Below are 9,141 nucleotides of genomic sequence, written 5' to 3'. Positions count from 1 at the left end.
AAAGAGAATTTTTATTTATTTATTTATTTATTATTGTATTTCCCCCATAAAGAGAACTTTTAAGTTATAATCTACCAAATGTTAGAGTTGCAGAAACTTTAAAGATGACTTCCATTCTCTTTCACAATTTTGAAGCGGAAATTGTAAAAGGTTAAGTGATTTGTGTAAAGTCAAACACATGCCACGGAGAAGATGGAACTTGAGGCAGCAAAATCGAAAGCCAGTGAGATAGGTCAGCAGAGCAGGACAGCTGAAATACAAACAGCCCATGGAGTCTAGCCTTGCCAAAATCCTCAGAAACTTCACAAACACCAGAGCTCCTTGTGTGACTGTTCCTGGAAGGACTCCAGAATAAATACACAAGGCCACGAGAAAGCACAGGACGACGTGAACTCTACACTTCTACATTTTCAACAGTGTTTAGAAAAATGATGTACAATATATTAATAAGCATCAAATTTTGAATTGTATGGTAGCAAGCCATTCTCTTGGTTTTATTTCCACTTTCAGATGGCTGCACGATTTTATTTGACTTTTAAGTATATCTTCAAATATGATCACATGTAACTGCCACGTTTGAGGTACAGGCATTATCCTGAAGCATTTCTATGACATCACGACCTACCGGAACATGTACAAGTTCTAAGTGATATAGCACTGAGTGTGAATTGTGCCTCCAGCACTTGCTAATAAGAGACCCTCAATCAAGACACTCATTCTCTAAGACTCCATGTCCTCTCCTGTAAAATGAGGATAATATTGTACATAGATTTAAGGAGTAAGCAAAGTGTATAAAGTGCTTAGTATGACATAGGCATTCAATACATAGTAACTCTTTTTTTAAATTTTATTTATTTTTTAATTACTCAATGAATTTATTACATTTATAGTTGTACAATGATCATCCCAATCCAATTTTATAGGATTTCCATGCTAAAACCCCAGTGCATCTCTTTAGAATGACTCTACCATGGAAAAAAAGTCCTGTGCAAATAGAGTGATTTGCTTGTTTCATGATTTTCTCTGCCTTTCTAGCTATATTTTTTTTTTTTGGCAGCACCTTTCAGATGACAAACTTCTCTTTTTGATTCCAGCTTTATTATGATTGGCAAATAAAAATTTTTTTAGGATTTTTATTTTTTTTCCATCATAGCTGGTTTACAGCGTTCTATTTTCTACTGTACAGCAAGGTGACCTAGTAACATACATATATATTTTTTCTCACATTATCATGCTCCATCATAAGTGACCAGATATAGTTCCCAGTGTTATACAGCAAGATCTCATTGCTTATCCATTCCAAAAGCAATAATTTGTATCTATTAACCCCAAATTCCCAGTCCAACCCACTCCCTCCTCCTTCCCCTTGGCAACCACAAGTCTATTCTCCAAGTCCATGATTTTCTTTTCTGTGGAAAGGTTCATTTGTGCCATATATTAGATTCCAGATATAAGTGACGTCATATGGCATTTGTCTTTTTCTTTCTGACTTGCTTCACTTAGTATGTGTCTCTAGTTCCATCATGTTGCTGCAAATGGCATTATTTTGTTCTTTTTTATGGCTGAGTATTATTCCATCATGTATATATACCACATCTTCTTGATCCATTCATCTGCCAATGGACGTTTAGGTTTTTTCAATGTCTTGGCTATTGTGAATAGTGTTGCAGTGAACATATGGGTGCATGTGTCTTTTCCAAGGAAAGTTTTGTCTGGATATATGCCCAGGAGTGGGATTGCTGGGTCATATGGTAGTTCTATATATAGTTTTCTGAGGTACCTCCATACTATTTTCCATAGTGCTTGTACCAATTTACATTCCTACCAACAACGCAGGAAGATTCCCTTTTCTCCACACCCTCTCCAGCATTTGTTATTTGTGGACTGGAAAATAGAAATTATATATATTTAGATTGTACAATGTGCTTTATTTTAAGGCATACAGCACAATGATTTAATATGCATATACATTGTGAAATGATTAACACAATCAAGCTAATGAATTTATCCATAACCTTACATGCCACAATTTTTAAACTTTTTTTTTTGTGTGTGTGATGTGAACACTTAAGATTTACTCTCAGCAAATTTCAGGTCTAGAATATAGTATTACTATTTACAATTTCTATGCTGTACATCAGGTCCTCAGAACTTATTCATCTGATAACTTGAAATTCATATACTTTGAGCAACATTTCCCTATTTTTCCCACCCGTGGCCTTGGTAACCACCTTTCTATTCTTTAGTTCAATGAGCTCAACTTTTCTAGATCCCACATATAAGATAATAGAGTACTTATCCTTTTGTGTCTAGCTCATTTTATTTAGCATAATACCTCCAAGTTCATCCATATTGTCACAAATGGTAGGATTTTCTTCCTTTTATGGCTGAATAATATTCCATTGTATGCATATACCATATTTTCTTTGTCCATTCATCTTTTGACACATTTAGTTTGTGTCCATGTCTTGGCTATTATGAATAAGAACACAACAAACATAGAAGTGCAGCTATCTCTTTGACGTAATGGTTTCATTTACTTCAGATATGTATGCAGAATTCAAGTGGTAGGATCTTATGATAGTTCGATTCTTAACTTTCTGAGACGTCTCTAGCCAATTTTTCATAATGAATGTAGCAGTTTACACTTTCACCAATAGTATACAAGCTTCTCCTTTTCTCCACATCACCACCAATATTTATGTCTTGTCTTAATGATAACAGCTGTCTTAACAGGTGTAAGGTCATATCTCATTGTGGTTTAGATTTATATTTTCCTGATGATTGGCAATATTGAACACATTTTCATATACCTGTTGGCCATTTGTATTCTTCTTTGGAAACATATATATTCAGTCTTTTTCCCATTTTTAATAGCAAGTTATTTTGTTTTTTTACTATTGAGCTGTATTTGTTTCTTAAATATTTTAAATACTAACCCTTTATCAGAAACATAGTATGTAAAGGTTTTCTCCTATTTCATAGGCTATCTTTTTATTTTGCTGATTGTTTCCTTTACTATACAGAAGGATTTTAGTTTGATGTAGTCCCACTTGTTTATTTATTTTAAAAATAATTTTTGGAGTTCCCGTCGTGGCTCAGTGGTTAACGAATCCGACTAAGAACCATGAGGTTGCGGGTTCGATCCCTGGCCTTGCTCAGTGGGTTAAGGATCAGGCATTGCCGTGAGCTGTGGTGTAGGTCGCAGACATGGCTCGGATCCCACATTGCTGTGTCTGTGGCGTAGGCGGGTGGCTACAGCTCCGACTCAACCCCTAGCCTGGGAACCTCCATATGCCGCAGGAACGGCCCAAGAAATGGCAAAAAGAAAATAATAATAATAATAATAATTTTACTTTGTTCAGTATTTTCCTTTTATTATTTATTTATTTATTTATTTATTTTTGGCCACATCCATGGTATGCAGAAGTTTCTGGGCCAGGGATTGAAGCCACACAATAGCAGAGACAATGCCAGATCCTTAACCCACTGAACCACCAGGGAACTCCTCACTTGTTTATTTTTGCTTTTGTTGCCTGCACTTTTTGTGTATCAAAAAAAAAAAAAAATCACAGCCAAAACAATCACTATTAAGGAGATTTTCCCTTATGATTTCTTTTAGGATTTTTATGGTTTCAGGTCTTACACTTAGGTTTAATTCATTTGGAGTTGGATTTTGTGTATAATATAAGAAAAGTAAGGGTTCAAATTCATTCTTTTGCATGTGGATATTTAGTTTTTCCAGCACCATTTATTGAAGAAACTATCGTCTCTCCATTGTCTACTCTTGGCACTCTTGTCAAAGATTAGCTGACTACATATGCATGGGTTTATTTCTGGGCACACTACATTTTTTCTACAAGAAGACTTTGTCTCTCAATTTATTGACATGAGTGTTCAGTGAGGTCATGAACAAGGTCCAAAGAAACCATGTTATTGTTATTCTGGAAAAATCATACTGGTTTATTTCTCTTGCCATTTTTTCCTGTTAAAAAGGAGTGAAAATGACTTTTTTGTAAAGGGAAAAAAATTGTAATCTCTAGATACTTGATAGGCAGTCTGAGTCACCATCCTTTGGGACTGGTGACTTCGTTTATCAAGTCCTGCTCTCATCCTGAGGCTTAGGGTCTAAAGCCTTTGTCCCTTACAGCATCATTGGCATAATCTGACTTGGTCATTTAGGCTTCCAACACAATTCTAAGAAATGTTAACTGCAGATGGCAAGCAACATTAACCTTTTATGTTAATTCTCAAACAGGATCCAGTAGGGAGCAAGAAGTCATTAAAGCATCCAGATCTGTAAGGACAGCAACCCAAGCCAGTGTTCCAGAAGTGACACTTGTTTACTAGGCCATGTATGGGGGAGACTTCACAACATAGAGACCAGCCAAGAGGACGGAATGTTTCTTCTGCTTGAAAGAAAGAGATATAATCTGAAACTCAGTGTTGTCACACCAATTTATCTTATTTTGGCATTACTCAATTTATCTGTATAAGAGGTAATGAGCTCCTCAGTAGTGATGGGAAATTGCATGAGTCAGATGGAAACAACTTTATTCAAAGGCTTCTCTGATCTTACTAGCTGGAAATTAACTTTTTTTTGCCTTTCCTTTCCTCTTGTATTGGGTTTTTGTTGTTGTTGTTGTTGTTATACCTCCATAAATAGGAGTGATTTTTGTCTATGTCTTGTTTTACTTACACTGTATTCTTTGAGAACAGGTGACTATGTTTTGTGTATTTTTCTATCATTCACACACGTAACATAGTTTTTATATATAGTAGATAATGAAAATATATGAAACAAGTACATAAATAAATAAATGAAAGGAGTGGTTTGGGCCTATTCAAAAGAGTGAGCATGGAAAGAAAGTAACCAAGAGAAAACAAGCCCAGAGTTGCTCAACTTGGCCCCAAAGCATGGACCCCTTACCACCCTGCAAACCATTATTACCAGTTCAGTCTCAGTTCTCCACTTTTCCTGTCAAATATTTTATTTCTTTAATTTTTCCTTGTGCACATATTTTTTTACTTCTTTCTCATCCTGGATTCTTGTTTTTGATTGCTTTGTAAGTCAGCTCTTTAAAGTTTTCTTTCGGTGAAATCGAGCAATTGTTACTTTCTTTAAATTAGATCATAAGTTTATCAGTGTCAGTGAGCTTTTTGTGAATTCTGTGTAGACATCTGGCTCCCTGTCAACCCTCAGTCATCATTAACATCAATAATGCTAATTGTATTTCCTGGTGGAGTCCTGGTTGACAATACAGGTACAATTAATCAAAAGCAAAATAAAAGCAAATTGTGGACAGGCTAATTCTTTTTCATAATGAGTAATATACATTGATAGATGATTTTTGTTAATGAGGAACTTAAATTACTTTATACTTTTGATCTTCCCCTCCTCAAAGGCATCTGGTAAGGATTACTTTCCCTATCTTGAGAGTTTGAGGCTCAAGATTACACAGGGATGGTCAGGACAGGGCCAAGCTTGCAAACTCCTAAATTAAAGTGATCTATCTCCTGAGTCCTTTGTCTTCCTATAGATACCTATTAAGTAATCTGGTATAAAGACAGACACTCGTCAACTACGTGAAAAACGTGATAATAAGCTTGAGTGTAGTTATGGGAAAACAGAGGGACTAAATGATCCTACAGCTCTGCTCTCTGACTAAGATGTAAACTCATACACTTCCTCTTGCTCCCCTCCTCCCTACATTTTGCCAGGACTGTACAGCTTACAAAGAGGGCAGCTGCCAAAAAGTTTTAACCAGCTTCAAGGGCTGCCTATGACTTAAATTCATTGGGTGCTTCATAGACTCCATTAACTTCTTTTTAACAGTTTTCTGTTCAAAATATAGCAAACAGAGAATGATGTGTATTGCTAAGAGCATACCATGGAATTAAGGAGATAATGTCATTTTGAAGTGGTGTAACATCTTCCCTTTTGTTCCGGGGACAGTAATCTAAACAATGCCACAGAGGAGTTGTAAACAAGATGAAAAATAGCCCGACCACGAGCTTTCTAAACAGAATATTGTTTCCCATAAATATTCCAGAAGTATCTGAAGTAGGATTATCTAATTGGAGAAGAGTCTTCACAGTTTTCATGTGGGTGCTAGTTTTCATTTTTTGTTTGTTTTCAAAATCAAAACGCTTTTCAATAGAAATTGGAAATTATACTGTTTCTAGTTGAAGAAGAAATGTCCAATGCATTATTTGTTCCATATTTGTATTTATAAAAATGATTGATCCTGCAAGTGGTGATCTAATAACTCTTGCTTTGCTCAGAAACAATTTAATCTTAAATTGTGTTTATCTAGCCTCCCTCTGGAAGGGCATGCTTCATTACACTTCTCAGTCTTTGTGGACACCATGAAGATCCTGGAAGACAATTTATAGTGCCCTAAAGCCACTGCTGCTAGATGAAAGAATGGTTTTTAAAAAAAATTTTTTTAATTTTGAAAGCTGACTATAGGGTGATCTCTATTGATTTCTGAAGTAATATTCAGGTTTTAATATTAAGTTATTTTTCCTTAAATCAATAAGTGAAAAATGAAGTAACTAACCCTCAACCAGTTTCGTATTCCTATAATAACAGGATGGCTCTGTCTTCCCTTGGCACTGCAATGGCAGTGTGTTAAGGCTAACTTCCCAAGTTCTGCTGTCAGAAGAGGAGGTTATACAAGCACAGAAACAAAGCTGTTCTGTCAGCCAAAATACCAGCTAAGCTGTGTTTGTTATGGCATAAATAAATGTTCCCTTCGGATCCCGCCAATGTGAGAAAAACAAGGAAATTACAAAGGGTGGTTTTAATGTTAAGAAGACAGGAGGTTAGGAGGCATGATGAAAGTTTTAATTGTTTTACAAACATTTCCAGTAAACCTCTCTAAACAGCTGGGCCTACATAGTCACCAACAGGACGTTTCAGAGGAGAGTATCTTAGACTTGGAACAAGAGCAGCAGGCTGCCTGGGCCTTCCAAAACACTTTTAGAGAAATTGCCAGAATAATGCAGACTCTAATGAAGCACACAAGCTTCCCTCCCTCTTCTCAATAGATGGATTTATGCAAACAAGATACTTTTCTGAAAATATGCCATTTCTTTTTAAAACATTTTGGCTAAACAGAGAGCCATAAGTAAGTCTTCAATACAAAGAGTAACATAATACTCCTATGACTCTAGAAGAAATATCTATAGAAGCAGAAAACTCATACATCATGTAAATTTTTAACCTTACTCCAAAAACTATAATTGTATTAGGAGTTCCCATTGGGGCTCAGCAGACACAAATCTGACTAGGATCCATGAGGATGCGGGTTTGATCCCTGGCCTCACTCAATGGGTTAAGGATCTGGCATTGCTGTGAGCTGTGGTGTAGGTTGCAGATGTGGCTCAGATCCTGCGTTGCCGTGGCTGTGGTGTAGGCCAGCATCTGCAGTTCCAATTCAAACGCTAGCCTGGAAACTTCCATATGCCACAGGTGTGGCCCTAAAAATCAAAACCAAAACCAAACCAATCAAAAAAAACTATAGTTGTATTAATACACCACCAAAGTGAGGGAGGCATTTCTTTTCAATCTCTTTGAATGATATAAATAATTTATGTAACAGCTTTATGGTTTTACTTTTCCAGTAGAAAATTTTGATACTGATGTGAAGCCCTCAGGTTCAGCCATCTTCTCCATTTGGTGTATAAATTAAATTCATACATATGTAGACAGATAAGTATCAACCTATACATTACACATATTTATCGCTTAAGTATCTATGTATGTGCTTATATCTCAGCTTATTCCACAGAGACTTTGGGTGCTAACAGCATATACATGCGACAAATTTGCAAAGCAAAAATAAGGAAATATGATAGAATCTCCCTTAGCATGAGAGATGCAAATAGACAAGGGGAAAGTGTTAAGGTGAATATGTTATGACTAAATAGGCTACTAATTTCTATTTAGTTGCTATGGCTGAGCCATTGGCTTTAGGAATGACAAAATAATAACAGAGACAGTTAAATCGCTCTCATTATATTTGAAGGTCAAGAAAAAGGCACCAAAGGGCCTCAGGAGGATCACAGCTTCTGCCTAAGCGTCAGCTCCTAAAGTACTCTCACCTGGGCCTTTGTGTTGGGGACACAGGTGGAAGATGTGGACAATGTCCTCAGGACAAGCACAAGAAGCCATGCCCTGAAGTGTGTCCTAAGGAAAACCAAGAGTGTAAGTCCTTGTTTTAGTTCAGAGAAAAAACAGTTCTTGTTATGTTCCTGGAGGGGTAAGGAAATATAGTCTATGCACATGGAGTTTTGATGGGTAGTTTGATCTCAGGATAAATATGCCGTGCCTGGGATTAGTAGATGGATGGCATGAACATACCTGCAGATAATTCTGATGTTGAAAGAGACTTGGTAGAAAGTAATGCCATAACCTATTAAGCAGTTACCAGGTACTCTGTTACATGCATTTTCCATTTAGTTGTCCTAGTAGTCTTTCAAATAATTACTATTTTTGCTTTCTTGTTTTACAAAGTGAGGACATAGACACTGCAGAGAATATAATAGACTACCAAGGGTGTGTGTGTGTGTGTGTGTGATATTTAAACTTCACAAAATTAAAATAAAAAAACCTACATCGTGCTGAAATATTTGAACACAACTCTCTCAATAAGTGACAGATCAAATAGACTTACATCGGTACAAATACGAAAAATCTGAATGGAACAACAAATTTCTTGGATTTCCCAAACCTCTCTGATCAGACCTATTGAATGAGAATTTCCAGAAGAGAGATTCGGCAAATTGTATTTTTAAAAAGAGCCTCAGATGATTCTTATCATACATGAGGTTTGGTAAACACTGATCTAATGAATACATAGAATACCCTGAATCCAGTTTTTTTCAAGTTACAAGGAACACCTATACAAATATAATAATGTTTTAGCCAAATAGGAAGTTAGAGTAAATTCCAAAGAACTGATTTCAAATGAAATTCCATCTCTGACCACAATTAAATTGAAATAAAAAAATAAATTTCACATTTGTGTATACACCTGTAGAACAAATGAAAGATAATTTTGGAAAGATAAAAATACATTTTAATTGGCTATGGTTTAAAGAAAAATAAATTAGAAATTAAAAAATACTTAGAAT

The 9,141-nt window shown here is 35.8% G+C and overlaps 1 protein-coding gene across 1 annotated transcript in view; it reads right to left on the bottom strand.

Moving 5' to 3' along the window:
- Window positions 1-1,759: 1,759 nt before the first annotated feature.
- LOC146394980 (uncharacterized) overlaps window positions 1,760-9,141 on the bottom strand; it is a 480,198-nt gene continuing 472,816 nt past the window's right edge. Inside the window, exon 4 of the transcript XR_014834437.1 lies at window positions 1,760-1,884. The gene's annotated coding sequence lies outside the window, so the exon portion shown is untranslated. The remainder of the gene's footprint in view (window positions 1,885-9,141) is intronic.

Source organism: Sus scrofa, chromosome 18, assembly GCF_054392235.1.
Source record: "Sus scrofa isolate SSC_HxYL_T2T_F1_AM1 chromosome 18, Sscrofa_HxYL_maternal_Yorkshire_Landrace_v2.0, whole genome shotgun sequence".
NCBI classification, from domain to species: Eukaryota; Metazoa; Chordata; class Mammalia; order Artiodactyla; family Suidae; genus Sus; species Sus scrofa.
This window is presented reverse-complemented; position numbering and strand designations above follow the sequence as displayed.